The following is a 14,835-nucleotide window of genomic DNA, read 5'->3' as shown; positions in this document are numbered from 1 at the left end:
TGGGATTCTTGGTGTTGCCAGTCCGAACTCAGTGACCTTAAATGGAAGGGTCCTTTAACTCTTCTGGGTTTAATGGCGAATCACTAAAAATTTGTGGTCACTGCAGTATTGGCACTGGGGTATTACATTTATTTGGGCTTCCAAGAGAGATCGTTGAGATTTAGTTATGGGAAAGCTCCTTTTGACTCGAACCCTTCGCACAAATGCCTTCTATAATTATGTGGCAAATACATGATGGCTTCAGGATATAGTACAGCTCGGTAAAGGATTCATGCCATGTGTGTTGAAAGAGGACCAATGACTCATAAGATGTAGATCATACTGTAATTTATATATTGTGGAAGAAGTTATTGGCATTTTTAAGTGATTTTAATGTTGGTTGTTCACCAAAGCCAGGGTGTTTTTTAGAAACAGCACGGATGAACACATATTGTTTGTTCTCTGTTTGGCTTCACACTCAGAAGCATTGAACTCATTTTGAGGACTGAACGAGTTTTTGAGGAGCTGAAGGCAATAGAATGAGAGTTTGTGCAGGGATTGTGATCTGTGTATGAGATGGGATTCTTGGTGTTGCCAGTCCGAATTCAGTGACCTTAAATGGAAGGGTCCCTTAACTTTTCTAGGTTTAATGGCCAATCACTAAAATTTGGGGTCAGTGCAATATTGGCCCTTGGGTATTACACTCAGAGGCATTGTACTCATTCTGAGGACTGAACGAGTTTTTGAGGAGCTGAAGGCAATAGAATGAGAGTTTGTGCAGGGAGTGTGATCTGGGTATCAGTTGCCAGTCCGAACTCAGTGACCTTGGATGGGTCCCTTAACATTTCTTGCTTTAATGGCCAATCACTAAAATTTGGGGTAACTTCAATACTGGCACTTGGGTATTAGAGTTATTTGTGCTTCCTAGGGAGATCAGTGAGATTTAGTTATGGAAAAGCTACCTTTGTATCAAACTCTTCTTACAAATGCCTTTTATGAGTATATGGCTAATACTTGCAGGCTTTAGGATATGGTACAGCTCGGTAGAGTAATCATACCATGTTTTGTGCTGAAAGAGGACCAGTGACTCAGAAGAATGGATCATACTGTGAGTGATATATTGTGGAGAACTTTATTGCCATTTTATGTGATTTTAATGGTGGGTGTGCACCAAAGCCAGGGTGTTGATTAGAAACAGCACGGCTGAACACATATCTTTTGTTCTCTGTTTGGCTTCACACTCTGACACATCGAACTCATTTTGAAGACTGAATGAGTTTTTGAGGAGCTGAAGACTATGGAATGAGAGTTTGTGCAGGGAGGGTGATCTGGGTATCAGATGGGATTCTTGGTTTTGCCAGTCTGAACTCAGTGACCTTAAATGGAAGGGTCCCTTAACTCTTCTTGCTTTTATGGGCGGAGGGCGAACAGTGTCACACATAGACAGACCAACACACTCCCACAGTATTCCCTTACCTTGACTGAAACTGGTGACCTCCTCTGAGATCCGCCTGCTTCTGCCTCCCGAATGCTGGGATTTAAAGTGTGCATCACTACCACCTGGCTTCTAATTGCTCTATATAAGAAACAGCTGAAGTCACTTATCAGGGGTGAAAGCTGAAGAAAAAACACAAAACCAAACAAAACATCACTACACTGAAGCTCCCTGTGCTGGTGGGGTGGAGGGAAGTTCATCTATTCCCGCGGAACTGAGGCATTGGGTCTTTTGACATGGTGGTGTCTATATGTCTAAAATACACATGCACAGGCAAGGCTCCCTCGGTTCCCCCTTCCCCAAACCCAAAACAAGAACCAAACGCCATTAGCATTAGTAAATATCTAGTTGGTGCACTTCAGAACAGCCCCTAAAGGACTCCAGAAACCGCATGGGTGGTGATTTGGGACCAGCACGGAAACATCATTGTGAATGATGCACAGGACTCCGTACCTCACTCTCTCTGTCCTTCGAACTTCATTTAAATGGAAGACCCCACATTCGAATGCCTAATCCAGAAGTCTCTTAGCTCTGCTATCTGGAACTGCCTGGCCTCGAACTCAAAGAGATACACCTGCTTCTGCCTCCTGAGTGCTGGGATTAAAGGCCTGCGCCACCACCACCCTGTTCTCTCTTGGGTACTAATCGCGGCTGGGGTCCGGGGGAGGGGCCTGGGTTCTCCCCGCGGCGTGTCCGCACGTGTGGGCGCCCCGCCCCCACACCCCTCGTCGCGGAGGGATGGCCGCGCCACTCCCCGGGGCTCTGGACTACGTCTCCCATGATTCCCTGCGGCGGCCATTTTGCCTGTAGTCCGTGAATGTGCAGAATGCAAAGGGAACTCGATTTCCCATGATGCCCGGGCCCCTGTGGCAAAATAAAAAATGCCGAAATATTAACAGAACAGTGGATAAACAGCGGAGAAAGCACCACCTGTGACCTGCAGCCGCCGCTGGAGCTGGTACGGGGCGCGGAGGGGGCGGAGGGTGAACAGGGTCACACGGTGCTGAGGGAGGGCACGGGGCGGCAGCGGAGAGGCCCAGAGGGAGGAGCATATCATGCCAGTGTCAAAACCCCATTAAGTCCTGTTGTGCCATAAAGGTGTACTTAGGGCGTGGCTAGAGGTGGGGCATCACTAGGGCTGAACGGGGCCCACCTGCGAGCAAGGCCCTCGTGCTCGAGCCAGGTGTCCCAATGCTTTAAGGCCAGAGCGCCCAGATCACGGCACGCTGCGGCTGGGGCTGTGGGGACGTTCCTTCATTAATTTATTTATTTGTGGAGAGCTTTCTCTGAGCAGCCGCGACGGCCAGCACCAGGAGCATTGAGCTGGAGCATTTTGAAGAACGGGACAAAAGGCTGTGGCCACGGTTGTGGAGAGGGGCTGGGAGCTCCTCCGGGGGCAGCAGCATCTCTGGCCCCAATTGCAATGGGCTCATCCCCAGCCCGGCGCACAGTGCACACTGCAGCTTCTACCGCACGCGGACTTTGCAGGCCTAAAGCTTTGAGAAGAAGGCCAAGAAGGCACGCTTCTACCGGAATGGGGACTGCTACTTCAATGGCCTGGTCTTTGCCACCTCCAATGATAGCTTCAGTTCCTTTGATTCGCTTCTCACAGAGCTGACCTGCTCGCTGTCTGACAATGTGAACCTGCCTCAGGGCGTCCGCACAATCTACACCATAGACGGCAGTCGGAGGATCACCAGGTTGGACGAGCTGCTGGAAGGTAGGAGGGGCAGGCAAGGCTTGGCAGGTGCAATGACTGTGGGCTGGGCGCTTCCCCGCCTAGAGGTTGGCAGGTGCTTTCTAGGCAGCCAGGGGTTTAGAGCTCCTTTGTTCGTGTTGGGCCAGGGTGCACACATGTTCTGTCCTTCTCAAGAGATTTGCCTTTTTTTTTTGAAGAAAATTCTAATGAGTAGAGACAAATGGTACCTTTAAAATTAGCCGACTTATTTTTGCTGGAAGGGCAAGCTGTTTGAAAGCATGGTCCTCCAGTGAGGCGCGGGGTAACCCTTGGTGGAGCTCAGCGCAGCACTTGTGCTGTCCCCGTGATTGGGATCCCACTGTACCTTCTGAGCATGGCTGTGGTTCTGACTTGCTCCAGGTTGGCTTTTCTGATTTCACTTATGGCAGAAGTCACTCGAAATCAAGAGGGGCGATCCAGCATAGCAGGTATCAACCTTGGCTTCATCTTGGACCATACTGGACACTTTTTAAAGTATAGGTGACTGGCCCCACCCACCCCTTAGATATTATGATGTGCATGGTTGGGGTGTGACTTGGGCGTTAAGGTTTTGAAAGTTCCCCAGATGATTTCAGTGTGTAGACAAAATGGAAAAGTAGCCGTGCTTAAAGAATTTTCCACATTTGGTCGACAACGGGGTGAATCAAGATGAATCTCACCTGCCTTCTCCCTGAAGAGGATAACTAGGGTCGAGGGAAGCGACAGCAGAGGCCTATTAGAAATTAGTAATCCTGGCACAACAACTCAGAAGGACCACTTGGTAATATGTTGGGTCATTCTTGAGTTTCTGCAATATTTATTAGTTTTTAGGAAGGGACGGGTGGTTGGTAGTTATGCTACCTCTCAGACATCTTTCGTAATGCAAAAGTGCATTCCATGTAGCCATAACAACAAGAGGGAGGAAACTGATCTCTGAACTAGGTGGTTTTCTTATTTCAGCATAAACTTATATTCTAAAGTCATTTTCTCGATGTCACAGTTGATGAAACCTAAGCAGCATGCATGCCAGGGTTACTGATTTCTAACAGGCCTCAGTTGATGCTTTCTCTTTTACAGTTTCCCTCCAAAGGAAAAAAGGTAGCTATTCTGAGGAGTCCTCAAAGTGCCCGAGTTTCTCCATTACTCTTAGCAAATGGTACCCTTGCTCTGTCTACAGGACAACATAATTAAAATTGTCTTCTATATAATTTAGCAGTAGAAGGGACTACCTCACACTTTGTCTTAGAAGTGAGATTTGGTTTTAAAGACTAAAAGAAACCTGTATGTGTGCCAGTAAAATGAAGAAAACATCGTTGAGAGATAAGGTCTCATTACATAGCTTCGGCTGTCTTGGTACTCACTACGTAAACCAGGCTGGCCTTGAACTCACAGACATCTGCCTGTCTCCAGTTTCCTGAAAACTGATCCTGATAGTTTTTGTCTGATCCCCATGTCAGAGCACCAGCACAGTGAAAGGCTCAACACGGTTGTGCAAGCACGTGTATCACTGAGGTTCCTAAGTTTTATAGCTGGGTAGGAATGTTGATTTCTCTTTTCCTTTGGCAGTTTGCATAGCATCTTCAGGTACTACTAGAGCTAGTCCTTGGGAAGGAGGCTTGCAGGTCAGTTCCAACTCTATTTCCCTGAGGTCTATGTCTGAAATGTGTAGTATCTTTAACAAAGGCACTGAAACTATATCAATAGCTATGTCAAAATGGAAAAGAATTTTCCAATAATAAAAATAGTGGGAAAGTTACAGTAAGTAAGGTTTTTTGGACTGTATAAACACTAAATTTCTGGATGTCAAGCAGCAGTTTTATGTTGAGGTATAGCAACTTAATATTAGGGGATCCTGGAAAAGTGACTAAAAGTTTGTACAGTTGAAGCACAGACAAATGCAGTCACCTTTAAAATGTGTAAACTCGTGATGAAACATTTGAGTACTGAGACTGTGACTCAGTGTAGAGTATTTGTTTAGTATGGGTGAGACACGGGCTTTGTTCCTGATATCCCCCAACAGTCCTTCGGTCTTCCTTTTGGTGCTTAAATTGATTTTCTTTTAGGAAGAGAAATTTCTGTTGCACGAATAATAAAAACCTAGAGATAGATATTGGGTTCAAGTTGAAGATCAGAAAAGCAAAGCAGTCAAGCAACTAGAGAGATCTTATCTCTACCAACTCTCAGACGAACAAAAAATATTCTACTCTCTGCCCAGTCATATTGCTCCTGTCTTCACCTCTCTCCATTAAAGGTGTGTGATTCCCAAAAGCTGGGATTAAAGGTGTGAACCATCACCACCTGGATCTGTTTGTGGATTGATTTTCTGTAGCCCAGGGTAGCCTTGAACTCAAAGAGATCCATCTAACTCTGTCTTCTGAGTCCTGGGATTAAAGGTATGTGCCACCACTCCCTGGCCTGTGGGGCTGACTAGGGTGGCTGCTTTGCCTTCTGATCTCCAGTAAAACTTTATTTATTAGAACACAAATACTATAACACTAAAAATGTCCAATGTTTTTGAGGATGCAGTGATTTGACCTTGTCAAAAGAGATAAAAGTGTACAATTTATTAGCTTTGAAAAGCAGTATGCAATTTTTTGTAACTCTCTCAAAGGTCTTACTGCTTGAATCATTCATAAATTCATTTTAGAAATTTGTCTAAAATAGCCAGAAAAACAAACATAAGAAACTGTGTATAGGGGCTGGAGGGATGGCTCAGAGGTTAAGAGTACTGATTGCTCTTCCAGAGGTCCTGAGTTCAATTCCCAGCAACCACATGGTGGCTCACAACCATCTGTAATGAGATCTGGTGCCCTCTTCTGGTTTGCAGCATATATGTAGGAAAAACACTGTATACATAATAAATAAATTCTAACAAAAAAAGACTGTGCATAGCAAGTTTAAGCCCAGCATGGAATCATGAAAATGGATCGCTACCAGTTAAATACCGAATGTGAAAACATTCCATTTCTTCCTTCATACTGGACATTTCCATCTGTGTTTGGGGAAATCTAACAGTTGAGGAAAAGGCTAAGGGAAAGAAACAATGAGTGAGATCTGTGTGTTGTATTTTTTATTTTGCTCACAAGGATAGGAAAGACAACTTAAAAAGTAATGCAGCAGAAACAGTAGACTGGGGGCACAGAGGTGAGGGGGAGGGAATGGGAGGAGAGGAAGGAGGGGAAACTGCAGTCGGGCTGTAAAATAAATAAATAAAAGTAATTCAGAGGTTGTCATTACCATCAGAAACCAAATGTTTGCTGTTGTTATCATTCTGCATCATCCTGAAGTTAAACAGTCTGAAAGTGATCTTTGAAACCTTGGAAGATGGCTATAGAATGCTACAGGGATTACTCTGGTCACTTGTTGGTTAGTTGGTCTTTCTTCAGAGATAGGGTCTTACTGTGTGGCCCACGTTGGCTCGGACTTGATGCATTCACTTGCCTCCGCCTCCTAAGTTCTGTGATTGTAGACCTTCCCTACCCAGATATTTACATCTCCTGTTAGGTCTTATTAACGTACATGTTTTTCATGTGCAAAGAAAGTGATGTTTTCAAGCTTTGACATGATCCATTGTTTTTGAAAAAAAAAGTATAGATTTGACTTTTGTATACACAATTTTTGGATCCTACATTCTTGGCACCCAGGCCATTCTTGAGGAGCTGTGGTTATCTTTGTGATTTAAAATTTTGGTTTCACTTGCTATTTTCTGTTTGGTGTATGGTTTAAGGAGAAATAGAACAGTATCTCTAGCCTTAAAATGACAAGGAGTTGGGGCTAGAGGAGTGGTCAGCAGTTAAGAGCACTGGCTGCTCTTCCAGGGGTCCTGGGTTCGAGTCCCGGCCACCACATGGTGGCTCACAACCATCTGTAATGGGAACGGGTGCCCTCTTCTTTCGTGCAGGCACACATGCAAATAGAAGCACTCACACACGTAAATAATTCTTCTAAAAATAGCAAGAAATTGGGCTATGTTTAAGATTAATGAAAACCTTAGTTAGGCAGTGTTCATTTTTACTTTATTTTTCCATAAAATTTCTTTATTCTCTGGATTGGTTAAACTAACTACTTGCTGCTGATGTTTTTTTTTTCTTTTGTACTTTTGAGACACGATTTCAATGTATCCTTGACTGTTCTGAAATTCTCTATGTTGACAAGGCTGGCCTTGAACTCAAAGAGATCTGCCTGCCTCTGCCTCTCAAGTGCTGAGATTAAAGGTGTGTGCCACTATGCCCATGCCCATGTCTAACTGCTTTAAGATTCTTTATAGTGTGTGCATGTGTGTGTATGGTGTGTGTGGTTTAGTGTGGTATGTGTGGTGTAGTATGGTGTGTGTCATGTGTATGTATGTGTGTGTGGTGTATTGTGATGTGTGTGTGTGTGGTGTGTGTATGTGTGTGTGGTTTAGTGTGGTACGTGTGGTGTAGTATGGTGTGTGTCATGTGTATGTATGTGTGTGTGGTGTATTGTGATGTGTGTAGGTATGTGTGTGTGGTGTAGTGTGTGATGTGGATGGTGTGTATATGTATGTGTGGTACATGTGATGTAGTGTGGTATAGTGTGGAGTGTGTGATGTGTGTATGTATGTGGTTTAGTTGTATATATGTATGTGTGTGGTGTGTGTATGTATGTGTGGTGTGTGTGTGATGTGTGTGGTGTGTGTATGTGTGTGGTGTAGTGTATGTGTGATGTGTGTGGTGTGTGTATGTGTGTGGTGTAGTGTATGTGTGATGTGTGTGTGGTGTGTGATGTATGTGGTGCGTATGTGTGTGGTGTAGTGTGTAGGTGTGTGTGTGGATGGTGTGTATGTATGTGTGTGGTGTGTGTATGTATGTGTGGTGTGTGTGTGATGTGTGTGGTGTGTGTATGTGTGTGGTGTAATGTATGTGTGATGTGTGTGGTGTGTGTATGTGTGTGGTGTGTGTGTGATGTGTGTGTGGTGTGTGATGTGTGTGGTGTGTATGTGTTTGGTGTAGTGTGTAGGTGTGTGTGTGTGGATGGTGTGTATGTATGTGTGTGGTGTGTGATGTGTGTGTGATGTGTGTGGTGTGTGTATGTGTGTGGTGTAGTGTATGTGTGATGTGTGTGGTGTGTGTATGTGTGTGGTGTAGTGTGTGTGTGTGATGTGTATGTGTGTGGTGTATTGTGATGTGTGTGTGTGGTGTGTGTGGTGTATTGTGATGTGTGTGTGTGGTGTGTGTGTGGTGTAGTGTGTGTGTGTGATGTGTGTGTGTGTGGTGTAGTGTGTAGTGTATATGTGTGTGTGGTTTAGTGTGTGTGTGCATGTGTGTGTATGTGTGTGTGGTGTATTGTGATGTGTGTGTGTATGGTGTGTGTGGTTTAGTGTGGTATGTGTGGTGTAGTATGGTGTGTGTCATGTGTGTGTATGTGTGTGTGGTGTATTGTGATGTGTGTAGGTATGTGTGTGTGGTGTAGTGTGTGTGGTGTGGATGGTGTGTATATGTATGTGTGTGGTACGTGTGATGTAGTGTGGTATAGTGTGGAGTGTGTGATGTGTATATGTATGTGGTTTAGTGTGATGTGTATTGTGTAGAAATGTATGTGTGTGGTGTAGTGTGTGCGATGTGTTTGGTGTGTGTATGTGTGTGGTGTAGTGTGTGTATGATGTGTGTATGTATATGTGTTTGGTGTAGTATGGTGTGTGTAGTGTGTTTGTATCGTGTGTGTATGTGTTGGTGTAGTGTGTAGTGTGTTTGATAAAATGTGTGTATTTTTATGACAGATTTCCTTTGAAGAGAAATGAGAAAGAAACTTAGACATATTAGTGAACTGTCTTTATACAATTTTAGACTGTCTTAAGCATATTTTGTCCTAGTTCACTTACTACCTGAGTTTGTTTTAGTTTAACATTAACTGGGTGTGTGTCACAAAGACAGAAATTGTCCTTTAGACAACTTGCCGTAAGCCGTCACTGATTTCATCCTGAAATAGTGGACTTTTAGCGGTGTTGGTTTCTTTCGTGGACCCGAAGGCTTCAAGATTGAAAACATTATGAGTATCATGTGATAGCAGCATTCATGTCCTTGTTATTATGCTTTGAATTTTTTCCTTCTTTAGAATGTTTACATTCCCTATTGGTATTGACTCCATTTATAAGATTTGGATTTATTAGTAATATTGACTAATATATCTAAAGTCTTCATAAAATCGCTTAGATCAACTTTTAGAATTTCATTTAAGTTAACTCATGGTTTCTAAAGCAGCAGTGATTTTATTTAAGTCCTAGGAGACATAGAGCTATATCTGGACTCAGCTTTTAGTTGTCACATCTAGAAATGGGGATTTTGGTGATTGATCATTGGAAGGCAGAATCCTAAGATTCACAGGCAACTATAACATGGTTCTTTGGGCTATATATTTATAGTACTGAGAATTTAAAGTCCTGGTTTAGTGTAACAACGTTATTCAAAAGTAAATACTCTTTACGTATTAACATTGTTAGTAGATATCATACTGAACTTTATTTTGGACCTTTATTTTTGACAGACAGGCTACAAGGACATCTGTGTTGTCTAATGGACACAAACTTTGGGAAGTTGTGGTTTATAATCTGCTGGCTTGGGTTTCAGCCTGTCTCTCTTGTGCATGTTTACGTAGTGCAGCTTCACAGATGTTTAAAGAAAGACATCATAAATGCTTTTGTAGGTATTTAAAGTTAGGTACCAAACATCATGATTTAATCGTAAGTTTTTAGTACTTAGAAGCATGGTGTAAGGGTTTAAATTAAGCGTTGTCACACCCGAAGGCTATCTGCTTGCTTGTTAACACATGGGGTTTGGAGAGGCAGGAACATGCCAGAGCCTCCAACCTCATCACTGGAGTAGCTGGTTGATGGGACAACAGTTTGGTTGGCTGTTGGGAGATGGAGCTTCGTGGGGGTATTTCTTTTTTTAAAATATTTATTTATTTATTATATACATATAAATATTTATTATTTATTATATTATTTTTATATACATATAAACACAAATAAATATAAATATTATTTATTTATTATTATATTATTTTATATACATATACATATAAATTAAATAAATATTTATTATTTATTATTATTTATTTATTATATACAATATTCTGGTGCCCTGAAGAGGGCACCAGACCCCATGACAGATGGTTGTGAGCCACCATGTGGTTGCCAGGACTCGAACTCAGGTCCTCTGGAAGAGCAGGCAATGCTCTTAACCACTGAGCCATCTCTCCAGCCCCTCGTGGGGGTATTTCTGTGAAGTGATGCCTTGCTCTGGCTTCTTAGCTCTCAGTTACTACTGTCTGTTGGCTGAGTAAGCAGCCTTCTCTGCTATGTGCTTCACCCACTACTTTTTTGTCTTGTCTGAGGCCCATACTGTAAAGCCATCTGATCATGGATCTCTAAAACCTTTAGTCATTTTAGGTTCCTGGAGGTATTTTGGTACAGGGATAAAAAACAAATAGCCATATTTTTCATTATCTTTAAAAAATTACAACCTTCACTCATGAGGCAGAGGCAGGGAGATCTCTGTGAGTTTGAGGCTAGCCTGGTCTACAGAGTGAGTTCTAGTACAGCCAGGGTTACACAGAGATACTCCACCTCAAAAAAAATAATAACAAAAAATCCAAACAGACAAAACAACAACAACAAAAAAAACCCCAACAAAACAAAAAGGTTCAATCTTGAATTTGGGAGTAGCTCAGTAATAAACACCTGACTTGCATTTGAGTGGCTCCAAGTCCCAACCCAGCAAAAAGGAAAAAGAAAAACGATAAATGAAAATTCCTAATGTAAAACTCATATATTTTAAAATGAGATGACTAAGAAAAATAATCTATAAAGAGGAATACAGGCCATTTCATAATACTGTTTAAACACACATTGAACTTTGATTTTTTTTTTTCAATGAAAAAAGCCTTGAACTTTTAAACACATGTATAGGGAAAGAAGGCCTTTTAAACATGTTTAAAGTTAGAAAGCCTTTTTTTTTTTTAAAATAAGCCACAGTGGCAAAGTTCTTTAAAAATGTCTCTTTTTTCTGGTACAGAACTGAAAGGTCCAAATATAACTTTTCCCACATATGTGAAGAGTTCTAGCTTTTAGCATTCCCAGAAACAGCAGAGTTTAACATGAAAAATCATTTTATAGAATTTTGGAACAAGTTGGTTCTTGTCATGGACAGAGGCAAAACAGACTTAGAAATTGCTTGCAGTTGATGCTTTTAGGGTAAAACACTTCTAGACTTTAATTACATCATTTATGTCACCACTTTCTTGCCTCTAAGCTTTCCAGAAATTAGAAAAATGATGAATTTTGCTTTATCAAGGGTTGCTGTTTGCCTGTGACCTAGGTTTGGCTTCAGAATATCTGAGCTATAAGGGAAAGGGTTTATTACACTGGTCAGTGACTCTGTAATGGAACACATACAAGTAACACCATATTTTGGAAAAGAACAGGAAGTGCTCTCAGAGACTGGAAGAGTTTTTACTAAAATGCCAATATTCCAGACCAGAACCCTGTGTTCCCCTAGGGTGGAATGGTAGAGCTGGGAAGGGCTGTGCTGGCTTAGTCATTTGATTTCTGCTCATCTAGTTGGGGAACTGCTTGAGGCTCAGCTGGGCAATTCTAGCTATTGAGGGATTCTGGGCAAGCCTAACAATCAAGAACACCAGTGGGTAGTAGATTGTGAGCAAATAGGGAGCCAATAAAGAGCCATGAGAGTTGTTTTTCTTCTTCCCTAAATTGGTTTTTTTAAATATTTATTTATTTATTATATACATATAAATATTTATTATTTATTATATTATTTTTATATACATATAAACACCAATAAATATAAATATTATTTATTTATTATTTATTATATTATTTTATATACATATACATATAAATATAAACAAATATTTATTATTTATTATTTATTTATTATATACAATATTCTGGTGCCCTGAAGAGGGCACCAGACCCCATGACAGATGGTTGTGAGCCACCATGGGGTTGCCAGGACTCGAACTCGGGTCCTTTGGAAGAGCACACAATGCTCTTAACCACTGAGCCATCTCTCCAGCCGCCTCTTCCCTAAATTGTATAGTTGATTTCTACCTCCAGTTCTTATCCCACCTTCCTCTGAAGAGGTAACACTAACTACCATGATGGAATTTTGGTCACTGCTATTGTCTTGAATCCCAGCTAGGTGGTCCTAGCTATTGATGGACTCTGGGTGGCAATAATGAGCCCCAGTAGTAGGAAGTTTACAGGTTCTTTCAGTGTGGCCCCATATTTCGATATGGCACAAAAGCCATTAGCCCGGTCGGAGCTGATCACGTAGCTCTGCAGACAAGCTGTCTCTGCCCTGAACAAAAGCCAGGATGCCTGCTCCTAGCTTCTTTTGTTAAAATGTGGATTACCTGAGAAGAAATGTTTGACTGAAGCTGATGACTTAAGAGTTCAGAGGTTTGGTGCTTCCTTTCTTTTGTAATTTGGAAGGTGTCTTATAGAGATGCTAATTCAGGGCCTACCTGACTGCTAGATGCGGATGTGACTTGAGCCCTGCACCTAGTAAAAAATCTGCCAGCCAGAGCTCAGGAAGGCAGTCTAACAGACAGAGAGCCCGTGTTCTACTCCCTGCTCTGCAGTGCAGCTTCAACTGAAAGAAAAAGCCAGATTTAAATTAAAGTAGCCTCTGAGGTAAGCAGGTTAAAATGCTTTTTCATTTCACAATTTTGCCTTTTTGTTAATAGTCTGCTGTTTGTAGGCAAGTGAATTTGTATCCAAGGTGGATTGATTTTAGTACTGTGCCTCTAGTAAAGTTTAAAGTCAGAGATTGTGATGCATTCAGAAGTTCCTTGATTGTACAGGATTTTAAGGTTTTTCAGGCTAGCCTGAGTTTTTGTCTTTTCTCACAAGGCTAAGGATTGTTTTTTCAACATCCGTGAAGAATTTTGTTACAAGTTTAATGGGCATTTGCATTAGATCTGTAGATTGCTTTCAATAACATGGTCAATTTTGCTATGATTGGTGCTATCTTTACAAGAGAATAGGAAATCTTTCAATTTTCTGTTGGCTTAAATTTCTTCCTTCAGAGATTCAAAGTTCTTGTTATACAAGTTTTTCAACTCGTGTGATTAGAGTTACTCAAATATTTATAATATTTATGAGTATCTCATTCATGATATATGTAGAGGAGATTCATTTGAGTTGTTTTCAGATTCTGTGTATGATAAAGTAATTCTGCTATGAACATGGTTAAGCACATGTCCTTGTTGTATGGTTGAGCATCTTTTGTATATAGGCCCAGAAGAGATAGCTGAGTTTTAAAATGGTTTGTTGCCTAATTTTGTGAGAATTAAACAGCAGTGGAGGAGTTTCCTTTAAACATAAGTTGTGAGTTTTTGATCTTTGTCACGTTACAGAGATAAGAGTCTCAGAGTTGTTTTGATTTGCATTTCTCCAATGGTTAAGCATATTATATTTGAGCAATTTTTGAATGTTTCCAGTCATTTTAATTTCATATAAAGTTATGGTAAAGAAAATTATGAAATTATGAATAATTGGAGAGCTGGTACTGACCGGCTAAACATGCAATTACGAATTAGGAGAGCTGGTATTGACCGGCTAAATATGAAATTATCAATAATTGGGAAAGCTGGTTTTGACCTGCCAAACATGAAATTATGAAAATTGGGAGAGCTGGTTTTGACCGGCTAAACATGAAGTTACGGTATTAGAAAACTAAAGAACGGTATTGACTGATGATGTGGAAAAATCATGATTGTGAGTTGCTGCGGTTGAGATTTGGCTGAAAGAGAGATTGACCATGAATGTTGAGTTGATACGCATGCTGAGAAAGTAAACTCTGAATGATGTTCTGTACCAGCGGAGGAAACATTTTCAACTCAGGTGATTCTACTCTCCTTTAAGATAGGAGAATATAGTCTTTGGGAGCATAATTATACATAAAGCATTATGATGCATCCTAACAAGTAATGGCTGATACACAGGGCCTTAAAAGTTTATTTATCTCCACTAATCTCTTTACAGAGGTCGGCAGTCAATGACGGGTGTGAGGCTTCTCCCCAGATGCCTAAGACAGGGGCTTGCATAAAAGATGCCTGCTCCAATGACGGGAAAATTTGGGTAAATGAGGACTTTGCCCAAGTCAGGCGCGACATATCTGTCTTGTTGCAGAAGCACAGGGTTTATTAAAATTAATAAGAGAGAGTGGATTGTGGGCCCATATTTCGATATGGCACAAAAGCCATTAGCCCGGTCCGAGCTGATCACATAGCTCTGCGGACAAGCTGCCTCTGCTCTTAACAAAAGCCAGGATGCCTGCTCCTAGCTTCTTTTGTTAAAATGTGGATTACCTGAGAAGAAATGTTTGACTGAAGCTGATGACTTAAGAGTTCAGAATGCTTTGCTCATTTAAAACATCTGGGTGATCAGAAAATTAAAACCAAACAGAAGCATTTCTTGTTTAATGTGGGACCAGGCAGACCAGAAACAGGAAAAAGTGATAAGTAGGAGAGGGCTGTAAGGTCCACGCTCTCTTCATCATAGCTTAGACTTTCAGTCGAGAGAGTCTTAGGTGGTGATAAGGCCTGAGTGAACAGTCTCTCTTTTAGCCTTATCACCTGGCTACAGGCTTCCTGGGAT

General features: G+C 41.5%; 1 protein-coding gene across 2 annotated transcripts in view; it reads left to right on the top strand.

The window, feature by feature from the left end:
- The first annotated feature begins 2,554 nt into the window (after nucleotides 1-2,554).
- The window catches only part of LOC142838793 (serine/threonine-protein kinase DCLK2-like), a 62,473-nt gene continuing 50,192 nt past the window's right edge, over nucleotides 2,555-14,835 (top strand). The window contains exon 1 of one of the 2 annotated variants that reach the window (XR_012908633.1): nucleotides 2,555-3,194. The gene's annotated coding sequence lies outside the window, so the exon portion shown is untranslated. The remainder of the gene's footprint in view (nucleotides 3,195-14,835) is intronic. The other variant, XR_012908634.1, reaches the window with a different exon arrangement.

This window comes from Microtus pennsylvanicus, chromosome 20, assembly GCF_037038515.1.
Source record: "Microtus pennsylvanicus isolate mMicPen1 chromosome 20, mMicPen1.hap1, whole genome shotgun sequence".
Taxonomy (NCBI): Eukaryota; Metazoa; Chordata; class Mammalia; order Rodentia; family Cricetidae; genus Microtus; species Microtus pennsylvanicus.
The sequence above is the reverse complement of the archived record's forward strand: the minus strand, read 5'-3'. Positions and strand labels throughout refer to the sequence as shown.